The sequence below is a fragment of the Mesocricetus auratus genome, unplaced genomic scaffold (genome assembly GCF_017639785.1).
Source record: "Mesocricetus auratus isolate SY011 unplaced genomic scaffold, BCM_Maur_2.0 Super-Scaffold_100676, whole genome shotgun sequence".
Classification (NCBI taxonomy): Eukaryota; Metazoa; Chordata; class Mammalia; order Rodentia; family Cricetidae; genus Mesocricetus; species Mesocricetus auratus.
In genome coordinates this window covers 1,199,317-1,215,107 of record NW_024429266.1, presented here as the reverse complement: position 1 = coordinate 1,215,107, position 15,791 = coordinate 1,199,317, and the positions used below count along the sequence as shown (strand labels likewise).

The 15,791-nt window shown below is 43.8% G+C and overlaps 1 long non-coding RNA gene across 5 annotated transcripts in view; it reads left to right on the top strand.

Moving 5' to 3' along the window:
- LOC106022219 overlaps positions 1-15,791 on the top strand; it is a 374,747-nt gene that overhangs the window by 155,056 nt on the left and 203,900 nt on the right. For 4 of the 5 annotated variants that reach the window (XR_005874114.1, XR_001197245.3, XR_005874111.1 and 1 more), the window contains exons 1-2: positions 3,366-3,460; positions 11,733-11,925. This is a non-coding gene — a long non-coding RNA (uncharacterized LOC106022219). Of the gene's footprint in view, positions 1-3,365; positions 3,461-11,732; positions 11,926-15,791 lie in introns of those variants that run through there. The other variant, XR_005874113.1, reaches the window with a different exon arrangement.

Sequence of the window (15,791 nt, the reverse complement as noted above, 5' to 3'; positions counted from 1 at the left end):
ACTTGGTACTTAGTAGGAATAGGTGATCATTGGCTTCCTCCCTTTTTTTCTTCCATTATTGTAATGGTTTGAGTATGACCTGTCCACCACCACCTGTGTATTGAATATTTGGTCCTCAGCTGGTAAAACTATTTGGGAAATTATGGAAATACTGGAATTTGGGGCCTAACTGGAGGGAACAGGTCATTGGGTCTATGCCTTTAAAGATTACATGTAGTCCTAGTCTTCGGCTTGCTCTGCTTCCTGTCTGTCCTGGGGTGAGCTTGCTCACGTACGTGAGTGTAGTCCATAATATTCAGCCACAGGCTCAGAATCAACAGATCCATGGCTGAACCGAATCCTCTAAAACAGGGTTGGATGAAACCCCCCCCCCACTCCAGTGAAGTTATTTACCTCATGGATTTTGTCATAGAGAAAGAATAGCACTTAATGTCTTGTCTTATACTTTCCAAGGCTGAATGGTGTTTACTGAGCACATATTTATGTACAGCTTCGATCTGTTTGTCCTTTTTAAAGTTGGTAAGTTCTCAAATGATGGCGGAGGAAAGGACAACTTTGTACAAGGAGGAAGACTGGAGGATGGCTGCTGGAGTTGTAAGGGCCTGCTATTCAAAGCACCCCTCAGAGTGTTGGCGCATTTGGAGGGACTCGTGCTTGACAGGATGCATCTGGCTTCTGATTAGCTCTGCCAGGCAATCGCCCTCCTGTCCTCCAGCATGTGTGCAGACAGTTGCCAGGACTGTGTGAGGATGAGCATGTATTTTCCCTGCCTGAAGGTGTGGTGGATTAGGAAACTGTCCTGCCGTGTCTCTACCAGCTAATGATAGCCTTTCCCACCTTCAGCTTTTTGGTATGGCAGGAATGGAATGCAGCTTCATAGCCAGAAAGCCCATCTGAACCTAGAAACAAGGTTGGAGAACCTTCTTATAACTTCAGTGTGAAAACACACAGCATTCCCTGTGGGAGACTCCAGATGCAGCAGAAAGGAAGTGGCATTTATCAATGTCTGTTACACACAAGGTGCTACCTATAAAATGCTTGGTCCTTTGAGAAAGACATTTGGACTCACAATTCTGTAATAAATTAACTCAGCAAGAGAGAAATTTAAATACAGTAACAGAACTCAGCAGGTGTTTTGATGAATAGTTCTGATTGTCGACTTCACTGGTGCTTAGGGTATTATCTAAACACAATTTTGAGTGTGTCTCTGAGGGTATATCTTGAGGGAATTGATTGACTGAGGGGGAGAAGACTCACCTGAAATGTGGGGAGCACCATTTGTGGGCTGGGGTTCTAGAGTGAATAAAAAGGAAAACAGAGAAGCGGCAACTCAGCGGGTAAGTGTGATTGCCCTGCAAGTCTGGTGACCTGAGTTCCATCTCTGGAGCCCACATAAAGGTGGAGAGAGAGGAAGGACTCTGCAAAGTTGTCTTTTGACCTCCACAAGCGTATCCTCCAGGATCCATAACCATGCACACACAGAGAGAGAGAGAGAGAGAGAGAGAGAGAGAGAGAGAGAGACAGAGACAGAGACAGAGACAGAGAGAGACAGAGAGAGAGACACACACAGAGACAGACAGAGAGAGAGAGAGAGGCACACACACAGAGACAGACAGAGAGAGAGAGAGAGAGAGAGAGAGAGAGAGAGAGAGAGAGAGATGACAAAGGAAGTAAAACGGAGAACTGGGAAAGCCATATGAGTGTTAGCATTCTCTGCTTTCTGACCCACAGATGTCAGCTTGCAGCCACTGTGTGTGTCTGATCCACAGCCAGTCACTGCCACTACTGAGCCAGAATCAATCTCACTTCCCTTAAATTGTCCCTCGTCAGGTGTTTGCTCACAGTAACTGGAAGCATAACCAGCAAAGGGCTCTCAAGTCAGAAACTCAGGTGACCCTGTCTTTTTTTGTTAAGGAATTCTGGAATGGGAGGGGCCACAAGACCCCAGAGGATTTAACAACAAATATTTTGTTATGAATGTGCTCTAGCTCTCTGCCCTTCCTGTGGCTGGCTGGCCTCCTTCTGTCCTGAAGTGGCTCCTCACCAGCCTCTTTTTCTTCACAGCCAAGTGTATCGCCAGTTGACTAGCAACGCTGTTTTTCCCCCTCCCTTCTTTTCCTCTACCTCCCTATGAGAAGAATGTTTTGTCTCCTAGAGAACAGACAGTTTTGCCAACCATCTGGTCCCATTCCAGAGGCATCCGATTGCAGCATGAAAAACCCAAGTTCCCCAGGATTCCATGTACTGTAACATGTCATCCTACCACCACAACTTTAGATCTCTGAGCAGAGAATCTTGGCCCAGGAGACACTGTCGGGGTCACACCACCTGTAGCAGTTTCTGTGTTCTTCATGAACTGAAGGACTGGTTAAGCAGATAGACAGACAGCATCTGCCATGTTGTTTAGCTGCTAGTGACAGCTTAGAATATCTTTTGTACAACCTTTAGAAAAATCCAAACCTGGCCACATCTGCCAAACCAGCAGCTGTGGTACCTCCTAGTCCAGCTAGCAGCGGTGATGGATGCAGAGCATCAACTTATCTTTCCTGGTTACCGTCAGCCAGGCGTTGGCACAGGGCACTGTTACCAGCAAATGGGCATTTTTGTGCCATTTGTGAAAATTACCTCCCCTAATTAACTCAGCCGTACAAATGCACTCGGGATGAAGACATTAGAATGATTACCTAGGAAATTACTGCCTTGGTAGGGTCCCCCATGCCCCCTTGTGCCTCTTAAATGTGCCAAGAACAAAATTGCCCCGATAACATCGTCAGATCTCCGAGAGCAGGTATCTGATGAATGAAATCACAGTGCTGCATGCTGGTGACGTTAACCCTGATTTCAGCTCCTAGATTCTGCTCAGCATGGGGTGGCCAAGAAATTATTTTCTCCATGCAGATGGGAGCACTAGTAAGGACCAGAATTGCTTCTGGGTGCATAAGCAAGCACCATCTTGAGTACCAAGCTACACAGCAATTATGGCTTAATGGGTTTTGCATCAATTAGGATGACTAGGGGGAACCCTAGAGGGAGATGTGGGAGGCCCACATCCAGGTATAAGGGGCTTTGAAATTCTGCTAGTTTACACAAACTACAAATATAGCTTTATTATTTTTCTTATGAATCTGGTTATCTCCACTCAGAGCTCTAGAAATATGAGCCATCTCCTGCTTTGGGACTTTTCTTCTATCTCTTTGAAATGACCTATGAACCAGCATTGATTGGTCCTTATTACTGGTTTCCAAGAGTTCTGTAAATTTTCCATTATTTTACTCTATCATAACATATGAGTGTGTTGCTCTTGAAACAAAATATTTTCCTTCTATCTCCTCTCCAAATGTTGTTCTGCATTCTTTGTCAGGCCAGGCGTGCATTGAAGAAGCCTGAAGATAAAGAGTCCAGTTCCAGTTCAGGCTATTGTAGGCAGAGATAATGACGTGTACTTATGGAAAACACTGGGGTGAGTTGAAATACTCAGTTTAAATTGATAGTTTCCAACTCCGCTACGCATTCAATTCACTTTTTAAAAATATTTTTGTCAATGCCTGGGCTTCACTTCAAACTATTTAAATGAATGTTTCTGGGACGTGTAGTCAAAAATGTCTCCACAGTTTCCAGATGATTTTAATGTCAGTCAGGTTTCAGAATAACTAAATGGTTTTGGTCACTGGTAACTCATCACGTTCCTAGAGGCTGCAAATGACATCGCCATCTTCACAGAGTTTCTGTGCAGGTGGATTTTGGCCAGCAACAAACAAGATTAAGAAATAAATAGCATTCAGGCACAATAAGTTGATGGTAAATGCCAGGGAGGAAAACAAAGCAAGGAAGGGGGGAATCGCTTGTGAAGTCTCAGCAGAGAAGTGTTGCTGGGTGCCTAAGAAGGCCTGGGAAGCTGAGATTTTGATTAAGGTTTTGTGTAAGATTGGAGAAGGAGAGGAGTCTCCAAACAGAGAAGCAAACACAAAAAGACCTGCATGGACCTGGAGAAGAGGACCAAGGGGCTGTATAGAGCAGTCAGCTTCAGATGCACTGTCTCTAGGTGTAATATACCCTCATGCCAGAAAATGCAGGTGGTCTTTGCTTAACATAAGCCAAAGAATAATTGACCAAAGAACTTGGTCAGCCTAGAGGAAATTAAACATTGGAGTCCAGCTGCAGAGCCAGTCCTACAGAACAACAGTGAGTGAGCAGGAATAGATTGAGACCACTCATTTCCCTGAAGAGCAGCCCTTCACTCGGCTTCTGATCAACACCCAAGGGCGCTAGCAACTAACTCACCTGCAGACAGAGTCCAGCTGGTCTACTTGCTTTAGTAAGGACAAACACACTCACTACTGAGGATGTAGGTATCCCTTGAAAGCTGCAAGGAGGAATTCTAGAGGATTTAGGGCAAGATAAAGTTCATCTTTTGCTGGTCTTGGCTGGGATTGGTTAGGATATGTGGGTTGCTTGTTCAGTGGTACAGTCCTTCGAACATGAAGATGTGTTCAGGGTCACTGCAGGACTGTTTTACTTTAGCCATATAGAATCATGCATCAGAATGAGCTGGTGCATAGATGGAATTTGAGTATAAATTAGACTTATGTGATTTTCTCTATTATGGGTTGGTGTGGGTGTCGTGTTCTACAAATAGTGGTGTGTTTATGCTAGTTACGGCTTCTGTCTCAATTCCACTGGGTGAATGCATTTAATGAGAGAGATAGATAAAGGGTGTGAGGGAGGTGGAGAAAAAGAAGCAGGCACTTGGGCCTCATGTGCACTAAGAGATCCCATGCACGTATTTCTCTCTGAATTTTATTCCCCTTCCAATAATCTTTATCCCACAAACCGCTTTCCATCAGAAACAGATCAATAACATCTAGGGAATGTTTTAAGAGGTTAAGTGGGGCTCCTTCTCATTTTTATGACCTTTATAGAAGTCAGATATTGAACAAAGTCTTCTACTTTCCATCTCTCCAATCCTTAGGAAGAGATGAATATCACCTAGACTGCCTCTGTTTCCCAAGAATTATTTTTAGGTTTAATTTTTTTTTTACTTAAGTGTATATGTGTAAATCTCTCTATGTGTTTGCCACGAATGTGCAGGCCAAAAGAGGGCATTGGGTCCCCTGCAGCTAGAGTTACAAATGGTTGTGAACTGCCCAACGTGGGTTCTGGGAACTGAACTTGATCCTCTTGACTAGCAAGCACTTTTAACTACTGATCCTGCTCTCTAGTCCCATGCTTCTCGTGGATCTTAAGAACTGTCATCCAACCATCCGGAAGATACCCACATACAGCCTGAAATTTCTGGTCTGTGTCCATTTTCATTCCCAGGAGATGTGTTCTTCGGAATGACTCATTGCCTCTGATCACTGGTGACTTTTCATTCCCCTCTCAAATGTTCTACTCATTGGATCAGAGAACATGACCCATGAAATCGACCCTGCACATGCTTTTGCTTTTTCCAAAGATGATGTCAGATGAACTTGGGTTCCAGCTTCTTCTTGTTCCCCCAGGCTGTCCATTTGAAACAAAACTGAGACTTCAGCTGGCATTGATATAGCTTTCTCTCAGATCTTTCTTTAGCCTCAGAAACACGCCGGGGGTATAAAGGATAATGCGGAAACCTGTTTGGGTCTGAATAACCAGAAGGAAAACAGATACTTGGCTCAAGTCTCAGACTGGGACCAGAATTATGGTATTGGATATATGCCAACCCTCCCATTCCTGTTTCAGGCCTTCTCTGACTCCAGACCCTGGTTTGTTCTTCTGTATACATCACCAGAAACCACCCCACAATGAGAAACTAGATAATAATGACACTTCTTGAAAATCCTAGTGGGTTTGTAGGAAGTAGGGATCTTGTACAGGAGAGAGAAAGTGAAGCATAGCTGTTCTACCAGGGTTTCTGGAAGGATTTTGTTCAGGATCTCATATGACTTGCACCCTTGTAACATGTTCTCGCTATGAAAAGAAGTCTGCAATGGAGACATCTCTCATTCAGTTCCTTCATCCTCCAGGGCTCAGTGTTATCTCTGCATAGGAGGTGAGCTGCCATGATGTCTAGATACCACTCCCAACTTCAGCAACAGTCCTGAGAGGCTGGGGCTCTCCATACTCTGAAATACCAAATTAAGTAATCATGTCATGACTGCCCTTCCGATAATAACTGAGCAGGTGAATTCGTAGTTAGAAATTTTTTTATCATGAAAACAATTAAAACATTGCTTTTATTCTTTTGACCTCTTGGGTGTCCACTCCTATTATGAGGCTACACTACTTGCTGGTAACCAGGAATCTGGCAGTTCTCTCCTTGACCCATTATAGAGGTGGGGTGGGAAGAGCACTGGAGTGAAAGTCAGGCAATCAGGGTCCTGCCCTGCTCTGGCACTAACTAGCTCCTTAGCCTTGGGCTTGTATTGGCCCCTCTCAGGGTCTCCATTTCCTTGCCTATTAATTGGGGTGTCTGAACTAGATGATCTTTGTAGTCTTCAGCCCTTTCATCCTATGAATTTCAAGCAACGACATCTCCCTGGAGAGCTAGAGCTGAGTGGAGATCTTATGTCACACCACTCCACATGGCACACAATTAATTATGGAATTCCAGCAATCAGCTTCCTCCCCGGCTCCCTGCCCCCTGCCTGGCTGCACTAATGGCATTTCTATAGCCTTCTGCTTCGAACATGTCAGTCTCAGACTAACTGGCATCTTCCCATCCATGTCAGAGGGAATGGAAAGTTCCCTCTGCTTAGAACACTTCCAATTCTCTTCTGTAAGATTTGTCTTCAGCTTTTATGTTTTCCCTCCCCAGCTACAAAGCCAGTGTTCTGCTTCCCAGTAAAAGGCTGAATTTCTATAATATGTAAAAAATGAGGACGTGTTATACCAGCTTGTCATCACCAGAGAAAGACTCAAGTTTAAGAAGAAAAGCAGAGGAAGATGCTCTTTCTGGTTGCAGCATTGTGCCAGTGTGAGAGCACAGGCCATGCTGAGATGGGTGTGCTGAGGGTTTTATGGCCATAGGCTAGAGTACAGACTGAGCATGGACTCTGATGGAGAGATGCACGTATTGAGGATGGTATTGCCGTGGATCTGAGTACAGACTGACAGAGCATGGACTCTGATGGACCATAGACTCTGCTGAGATGAATGTGTTCAGGGTGGTATAGCCATGGACCCTAGCGTAGACTCTGGAGACAGCTTTAGTGCTAGAATCTGTTTACTGCCAGGTCAACCATATAGCAAGGACAAACCAACTTTACCTCTGCATTCTTCTCTACAAAATGGGGCTAATAAATGACAGGACTAACCTCATCAGATTAAATGAAATCAGCTATGTGAATTAGTTTAACCAATCTAGTGTTCACTGCAGTGTTAAAAGTATGCTTGACATTGTTTTAGACTAATCAGTATTTGCTGTCTCCTCAACTGGTCAAATCATAGTTTGTTTTTGTTTTTCTTTTTTCTTTCTTTCTTGCTAAAAGGAGCAAGCCAGTAAGAAGCATTACTCCACAGCCTCTGCGTATTCTCTTGCCTCTAGGTTCCTGCCCTGTTTGAATTCTTGTCCTAGCTTCCTTCAATGATGAACAGTGATGTGGAAGTGTAAGCTGAGTAAACCCCTTCCTCCCCAAGCTATTTTTGGTCATGGTGTTTATAACAGCAATAGTCACCCTGACTAAGACAGATGGCATGCTGTTTCTCCTCTCAACATTGCCTTACCACCTTGGGATGCTGCCAACTCCTGACCTAATAACAAGACCACTCAGTCCCTTTGCTAGAGTGAAGACACCAACCTCAAAGTGACACCGCTCACCTGATACACCCTCAGTAAGCATTAAGATTGAGATCTAACCCTCACAAAAAGCACTGTATTTTACTCAAATGAAGGGTCAGGTTTCATCTGTGTAACTCCTTGAACTGAGGGCTATTCTGTGTTAATTCTCCACTCATCAAGTCAGTTTCTTTTCTTCCTATTACCTTCCTTCAATAAGATCATAAAAACAGTGCAGCATATGGGAGGAAACAAGACTTTCTTTGGATGGTGACTTGTGCGTGAGATTGTGTGTGTGTGTGTGTGTGTGTAATTTGTTTAATGTTTCTTATCGATTGATGGGTTCAAGGCAAGCCCAAGTCACTATGACATTTTTATGGAAATTCAAAATTAAATGGAGCTATGACAAGGAGCCCATTAGCTAAAAGGCAATGGTCCCTCCCCTCTCCTCTTTCCCTACCTTCTCCCCTTTCCTCCCACCCTTCTTTATCTTCTCTTCCTCTCTTTTTTCTCTCCATCTTTTCTGTCTTTTTTCTTTCTCTTTCCTCTTTCTCTTTCCCCTCCTCTTATCTCTCTATCCTCTCTGTCTCCTTATTCTCTCCCACCTTTTCCTTCTATTCCTGATTTCTCTCTCCTTCCCTCTCCTCCTCCCCACCTCTTCCACCCAGGTTGTTTTAAAGAAATCTCCCTTTGGATCCTTCCCATGATTGCTCTTAATAGACCAGCCTGGGTAAGAGGCAGTAAAATGTTCAGATTACAGAATTCGGAGCTACAAGAATACTGGTGATGCATCCCTGTAAGGAGATAAACAATACAACCCAACAAAGCTGAATATAAAAGTTGTCTGGATTGCTGAAGATTAAAAAAATGTTTTTTAGCAGCAGTCCAGCAAATGCCGCGTAATTGGCTTCCTTGACTGTGAAGATGAGCGTTATGATGGAGATCTTGTGGAAAAGACCCTGACTGGCCCTGTAGGCTGGAACCTATGGATTGAAAGCCATCTACTGCCATGTGGCCTAGGACATGGAGGAGAAGTGCAAAACTGAGTGGAGGTGAAGTCAAGCTGTGTGTGCCCCGAGTTTAGAACTGGGTCTCTGTTCCAAGAACAGCACAGGAGGAGTGAGTGAGCCTGAGATGGTAAATTATCGCTAGAACACCATGCTGTGCCTTCTGAGAGAGGCCAGAAGAGATCCGCCGTGTGTATCCAATAAACACATGCTTGTAGGAGTCAGTCTTCTGTGAGCCATGGGAGGACTAGAAAATCCTACAGCCTAGGGAAAGGGCAGGGGATGGAGTCCCCAAAGCTCATGATTATAACCTTAGAACAGAGTCTCTCTGCTTAGGATTCTCGATGAAAGACCAGCAGCTGGGCCCACGCTGGCTGAGACAAGGGATGAAGACTGTCTCTGAGGAAGATGAGTTCTGGAAGCAATTTGCTTGATGAAAGTTATTGATTATGTGTCACTTAACTTCCCGAGTCCGTGCTAACAGGTCTCCATTCTCCTGATGGCAAGCTCACACCACCCTCATAACTGGTGTTACAGCATGTTTCTTTCCTGTGCACAGTGGTCAAACTAGGATAAGAATTGGCTACTTACAGGCTCCTGATGTGTTGGTCTGTGCAGAAAGTAAGATTTTGTCCCAAGGAGTCCCTGGAATTGGGGGGGTCCACCCCTCTCAATTATAGAAGTTGGGCTCTCTGGCCAGTACAGATAGTTAATTTTCTATACTCTATACTCAGCCACTGGTCATTTTCAGGGAGCAAAGACTGAGCTCTAGCCTGCCCAGAAGTCTCTGGGTACCTTAAACCAATTACAGCTCTTCATTCCTGTTACAGATTTCAAAATGTATCTGGGATAATGTCAAACAGCATGGAGAATGGGCTTCACTCTTCAAATACACCAGCAGTGACCTCCTTACCCTCAATTTTCCCTGGATGTCAGCACACCCCTCCACTGAGGGAAGGAGTATATAAATTTAATCTGGTTGTTCATAGCAGAGTTGAATGGAGGGATGGGTCAGTTGTCACTCTGGGCATGACAAGCTCATAGCCTTGTCAGTATTGGGCAGTGGAGCACAAGCCACTTTTAAATTCATCCACATCACCAGAGGAAGGCAGGGAGGAGTGGAGGAGTCCCCACAGGCTTAACTTCCTTAGAATGTCTTGCACATGCTGGAGAGGCAACAAATTCCTAAATAGTCAGCATGTCCAAGCCTGTTGATAGATTCTTATTCATCCATTATTTTTAGGAGATGAGGAGAGGTTTGGCAACTATGGCTTTCCATCTCCCTCTCTTCAAATCTCATGACACACGTTTGCCTAAGGGAAGCAAGACATGATCCATGAACCAGCAACAGCCCCAGGTAACCCAGGGACATGTTATAAATGTAGAATTTCAGGCTGTCCCCGACTCAGCGGCCTCAGTCTGCATGCTAGCCAGGTTAACCTTCCCGCATATTGACCATGCTGTCTAGAACATCTAGCTCAAAAATTTGTGGCTCCATTGCGGTAATTTTACTGAACGTATTTCTGAATATAAACTTTTTCAGTCAGTTCAGCTGGATGTAGTTTCCCACGGGGAGAACTTCAGTTTCCTCAACCTGGCAGTTTCAGAATATCATAGAAACCAAACACACATTGAATGGGAAGGAAATAAAATTCATTATCTCTTAGGTTCAATTCCTGATTTTTTTTCAGGCTCAAGATCAGTGTTGTTTTCATGACTCTGTTTCTCTCCCCCCCCCTCTCTCTGCTGTCTACATAAACCCAAGCATTCTACAATGTACTAGACAACATTTAGATATGGCAAATGCTTCTCCTCTTTGCAACATCCCCTCCCTTTCATTTCTCTGAAAATTATTATCTTTGCTATAGATATGTGTGCTGTTTTTCTAGAGAAACTATTGCCCTGACCAGCAGGGCACAATGGGATTTGAACCCACAGGAACCTGGAATGAATGAGACAAGAAACACAAGAGAGATGGGCAGCAGGACACACAGAGCTGTCGTTTAATGAGAATTCTGTATAGGCTTAAATAGGAGAATGTGGCATTGGCCACAGGGCAGAGGTTGTTAGACCGGAGAGGCTGGGAAGTGAAGCAGGGGGCTGTTAGAGGCAGGGAGAGTTTGATATGTGATGGGCAGATCTCATCAGGGAGTGCAGGTGTTACCAAAGTATGGTTAGGTGATGGGTTATCTCTGTGACCATTTGTTGTAAGGCACCTGAGTTTTGGGAAGTACCTTGGGGTAAGAAATAGATTCAGTGGCCTGGTCCCCAACATCTCCTCCCTTACTTTTTATTAATGAAGGAGAGGGGTCTGGAATGTAGGTCTGAGAATTGGTAGAGAAATAGGGAGTAGGTGTTAGTTATTAGGATCTTAAGATGGCTTTTTATGATGTCCTTATAGTAGGGCTCTTATAGGTATGGAATAAGGAGGCCATAGGTGGAGATATCCTTGAGGGGGCTGTGCCTGTCTTAGGTCAGGGGGATTTCATGGACCAGGGGTGTTTAAAAGCCTCTCCCTGTCATTGGAGATGACATCATATGATGAATATTACTGTCTATCAGCTATTCCTGCGAGTCCAGGTTTAACTCATAGGGGGCTGGGGAGGGGATGGATTATTCTTAAAAAAGACTGAGAGCATTTACAAGAGGTTCTAAATAACAATGATCACTCCCAACAAATTATGGATAAGGTTAAAAAGTCAAACCGACTAACTACATGAGCTTTCTAGATTCATTGCCACCTCCTCCCTGCCCCACCCCACTCACAATCAGCATGCCTTTTCCAAGGATGACATCCATATAGCATGAAGTGAGGACGGTTGCACTGTGCTGTGTCATCCCTTCATTTACAAGAAGCTAATGAGGCTGAGCTCTGGGCAAAAGACTGCACTGGAGGTTCATTAGCTCTGGGGGAAACAGAGCCGGGGAGTTTATCCGGAGTCAACTTTTGAGCTCCTTTCTCTTTCCAGTGTGTCTTTGCTCCCCTGCCTTCTTGGTGACCAAGGTCCTGAGCATGGACTACTCTACCGGATTCTGAAACCCAAGGAGTCATCACTGTCATCCAGTCAAACACAGACTGAAACCCAATGAGGAACAAGGCTGAAATCTCTAAACAGAAAATGAGCCAGGACTGAAGCCCCAGCCTCTGTGTGGAATAGTGAAGTAAGTGTGGGCTTTGGAACCAAAGCTGCTGAATTGCAGTCTTGATACTTCTTTGCTGATTTTTAAAGATGCGCAGCAAATTTCTCGACCCTGCTAAGTCTCTTCAGAATGAGATTCTAAGGACCTTTACTGTGATGGCCGCAGACATACTTCCATATCAGGATCCTATTAGGTATTTAATAAATACTGATTCCACCAAATTGATTTTGAATACCGTTTAAAAATCAGTATGAAGTAGAAAAATATGTACTACAAGTAGCTGAAAGTTCTGAGACAAACATCAAAGGTGTACACATACACACACACACACACAAATACACACACACACACAAATATGGAAAAGAATTTTATAACTTTTAAGGGTAACATTTCAAGGATCTACCATGGTTTTTTCTTTGGATTTCAAACTTAGAGAAATGTGCTGCTCTTCTACAATAAATTTACAAGGGTGTATAATGTTTGTATAGCATATATTTATAAACAATCCATATTAATCTGCAGTCACTTTCTGTATGAAGACAGAGGTTCACAGTACAATAGAAGTACTTTAAACAAATAGTGTATGTCTTTGGATAAAGAGGATGCCAGACTTGCTTAGCCCAGCGCTCCTTAAGATTATTTTAGTCCCTTGCTTTTTAATAAAATGCCTATTACTATCTTAGCATAATTCAACTCAAAGTCGCACCAAAAATCCTTGAATTTCTATAGAGTCTCTGTTTCTACTATTTGCAAATCACCTGTAAGTGTCATGCCACGCAGTAATTTTAACCATTAATTTCTTTTTAATTTTATGTTTTTAGTTAGCATACAAATGGGTTTCAATATAGTATTCTCGCGCATACATGTCATCACACTGTGTTCTAACTCAGCCCCTGCACCACACCCTCTCTGGCTGGTTGCCTTCTTACCAGAAAGCAGTGTTCCTTCTGCTTGCATGCCACATGTATTCCATCCCTCGCTTCCCCTCCTCCTTATCTCTACTCCAGCACCTTTCCCTGCTCACAGTCTCCTGTCTGCTTTCACCACACACACACACACACACACACACACACACACACACACACACACACACGCACGCACGCACGCACGCACGCACGCGCGCGCTTAAATCTAGAGCCTGCACACAAGTGAAAACATGTTGACTTATCCTTCTGGGTCTGGTTTATTTAACCAACATAATGATTCACTTGCCTCCATTTTCTTGACGTGTTACCACTTCGTTTTCCCTTACAGCTTTAGTACGGTTCCTTCTCGTTTACCATGGTCCTTTATTCACTCTCCTAGGCAGGTTTCACTTTTGCAGGTTTCACTTTTCTGGCGGCGGCGGCCGTTGAGTAGTCCGACTATAAACATGGATGTGCAAGTATCTCAGTAGGGTGTTGACTTAGAGTCCTTCAGGCTTATCCCCAGGGGTGGTACAGTTGCAACAGTTGCTCTGTTTCTGGTTCTTTCAGGAACCTCTCCGCTGATTTACAGTGGCTCCGACAACAGGGAATAAAGGTTCGTCTTCCTCCACACCCTCACCACGATTTGCTGTCATTTGTTGTCTTAGTAATATCCATTCTGACTGGGGTAGATGGAATCTCAAGATGTTGCTGAGCACTTTTTACTTTTTAAGGCATTAATTTATTTGCCTTTCTTTTGGGAACTATCTATTTAGCTGACTAGCCCATTTGCTGGTTGGGTGGTTTGGTTTGTGATATTTACTCTTTCAAGCTCTTCATATAGTCCAGATATTAGTTTCCCATCTGATATGTAGATAGTGACAAATTTTCTCTGGATTCTCTCTCACTCTGCTGGCTGTTTCCTTGGGCAGAGGCCTTTTAATTCCATGAAATTCCAGTTGTTAATCATTCCCTGCACTCTTGGTGTCCTTTTTAAAAAAGTCATTCCCAACGCCTTCACCTTGTGGAAGCAGTTTCAGAATTTTAGCTTTGTGTTAAAGTCCTTAAGACATTTTGTGCAGTATGAGATATGGGCCTGGTTTTATTCTTCTGTAGATGGCTGTCTAGTTTTCCCAGCATCATTTTCTGAAGGGGATGCTTCTTGGTTTTTTTTTTGTTTGTTTGTTTTTTGTTTTTTTTTGTTTTTGTTTTTCGATACAGGGTTTCTCTGTGGCTTTGGAGGCTGTTCTGGAACTCACCCTGTAGACCAGGCTGGCCTCGAACTCACAGAGATCCGCCTGCCTCTGCCTCCCGAGTGCTGGGATTAAAGGCGTGCGCCACCAACGCCCGGCTGGGGATGCTTCTTATATGCATTTTTGACACTGTCAAAATTTGGTGGTTGTAGCTGTGTTGGTTTCTTTCTGGATTCTTTCTCTTTGCTCTGTATCATTTGTCTTCATGTAGTCATTTTTAATCTTTAAAATATCTTCTAAAATGACTACAGAACACAGATGGAGTTGCTACAGTCCTGTTCACACTCTCGCCACTATTCAGACACGTTGTCTTCCCCTCTCAACCTCTTCCAACAGTTTCCAGTGTTGACACATTTGGTACATTGTGGGTTCACAATGGCATCCCACTGCATTCCTCAAGGACATGAGAATTAAACATATACATTGTGGATTCAGGTTCCTTGATCCACTTTTCGCCTCAAGGCATTGAGGCTGCCTGTTATAAGAAATGCTGCAGACAATGAACAGGGAGCCCATTCTAATCTCTTCAGCAGGAGCCCAGCTTTTCTGAAATGTGAAATATTCACCAGTGATTTTTGAAATTCTGACAGATCTCATTTTAGAGGTGACCTGGATTCAAGAAGCTAAGCCTCTCCCATCGATAACCCCAAATTCATCCTGGCATCTCTGCCAAGATGAACATTTCACAAGGAGTGGAATTGTTTACCAATGACTTCTGTGCCCAGGTTTGATATCACCCAAGGGTTCAAAACTTAAAGGCATCTTAGGGAACAGAGTTCACTTCTGAGAATGGATTGATAAGCATGGCTGATCCACAGCTCCAACGGTTTCTTCTTAGGGATTCCCTGATCCTTGTTTTGACACTGTTGACCCTCGGGATGGCTCTTGGTGGGCAATTACAGAGAGTCATGAGAAGAAGAGACTGTTTTTCAATTCAAATAATATGGGCCTGGCTGGAGGTTGAAGGCTGCTTATTGGCCTCTACTGTTGAGCAACTAATGAAATTAATTTTTAAAGAAGAGCTACAAATGAAGTACTGAATTCTCTCTGCAGTTTTGTGGCTCACTGGGGTATGAATGAGGCAGCCGTTGGTCTGCAGAATTTCCCCCAGGAGATTATTCTTGCATAATCAAGAGTAGATGGAGCAGACATGATAGTCTCTCAAAAGAAAGACTGGCAAATGCTTGGTGTTGTTTATTGTTGTGGTGGTAGTATACCCAGGGAACATGCCACCAAAAGTCCACAACAAGCTCCCTGATTTCTTCACAGCAAAGTTTAGTCACTGAACCTGAATTCAGTATGAAATTGAAGGACCATGTTCATTGCAAGGTAGTTATTGATCTTTAAATGAAGAGATATAAATTCATGACCACTAGGGCTCAAGAAGTCCTGCGAAAAGCCTCCAACCTCAGCTCCTCTGGTCACCAGAAAAATGACAGAGGGCTGATTAATAGGGGCTTCAGATCACACAGAAGGTGTCATCCGTCACAGTGGTGATTCTACTTCTCTTTATAATATTATTGAGGATAAAGATGTTGTTATTACCCATGGTGAATGGAAATAAAAAGGGCTGGCTGGATGACGCTACTGGTAGTACAGGTGACATAGAAATAAGATGCTAAATGGGCAGGATAGTTCCGCAGTTATTAGATTTCAGCCTCATTCATGAGAAAGTAAGACTAAGTTAGAACTGTTCAGAGCGGGGCACAGATAAGACTACTTTCCGGTA